General features: G+C 41.8%; 1 protein-coding gene across 1 annotated transcript in view; it reads left to right on the plus strand.

The window, feature by feature from the left end:
• The window catches only part of LOC101855127 (glutathione S-transferase C-terminal domain-containing protein), a gene marked incomplete in the record, with an annotated part of 29,884 nt that overhangs the window by 13,979 nt on the left and 14,688 nt on the right, over window positions 1–1,217 (plus strand).

Here is a 1,217-nt window from a genome sequence, read left to right on the forward strand (position 1 = left end):
TATACATATATATATCTGTACAGTCAAACTTCCAAGACAGCTACCTGTACAAATGACCACTTTCCATTTCCCCCCTTGCAACCAACAGCCCCAAAAATCTGTCTAAGATGGCCATGCCAATCTCTGATTGCCTGACACATTGCCATAAATTACATATCGGCCCCTGGCCCTGTGGAGGGTCTCCACAATTTATTCACCTGTCGTTATTGTTAGTCCATCCAATGAATGAACTATTATGTTGCGTAGGTCCCTCCCGCTGTTTACCTAAGTTAACCAGTCGATAACAAATTTTCAGCTGCTGGTGAGGGAGGTGTGTGAACTGTCTTTTTTCCATTGGGCTTGCCCACAACCCTAACCAGACTCGTAGATGAATCGTAAGTGAAATGAACAGTCGCTCTGTTTACCAAGTCGGTAGCAATCGACATTGACATGAACTTGCAACAGAATTGTTGCTTGTTCACTAAGTGATGGCAACCCATTTCTTTGTTTTACCCTGTCTTTTCATTTAACACATTTTGTTTTGTTTACCCTAGCACTGCACAGTCTTCCTGCTTCCTGGTCTGATACGTTTTGTAAAAACACTCCCAGCAGCCTCAATACCTCCCTTTCAGTCTCCTTCCGCGCCCCACTTCTAAAAAAACCCGGGCATCTCAACAGTCCTAAGCTAACCCTGTGACTGCCTCCAGTTGAGACCTCAATAGGGAACGGTTTGTTTTCTTCATTTTGTTTAGTCCTGCCTAAGGTAACCACTTTTCTCCTTGACAATAGGTGACTGTCTTAGACAATATCAACTTTCTCTATATATTCCTGTATGTGTGTGTGCGTGTGTGTGTGTGTGTGCTGATATGCAATATTGTACAATTTGTCTAACTTAGCGTGGCCTTTTTGTCTCTCTGCATAGTATGTTTTCTGTCCAGCTCTTTTTCTTGCCAATTTTTTTACAGAGAGTCTGATATCACAAAAAGAAAGTAGTCCAAAAAAACGTACAGTTTTGGTCTGCCGAAGAAATGACTGATGTGACTTACTGCATTTGATGGAAAGGTCGTTGCAAGAAATTTTGCACATGTTTCCATTTTTATGTTATTTATGGTAACTCGGAGTTATAGATAAATGTACCAATACTTACCTCTCTACCCCACTCCACCCCCCTCTTTAAAAATCCCAGAAGGGATCAGGTATAATAAATATCACACTGCTCACTAGCACAGAGTGCACCC

Source organism: Aplysia californica, unplaced genomic scaffold, assembly GCF_000002075.1.
Source record: "Aplysia californica isolate F4 #8 unplaced genomic scaffold, AplCal3.0 scaffold00470, whole genome shotgun sequence".
In the NCBI taxonomy this organism is placed as follows: domain Eukaryota; kingdom Metazoa; phylum Mollusca; class Gastropoda; order Aplysiida; family Aplysiidae; genus Aplysia; species Aplysia californica.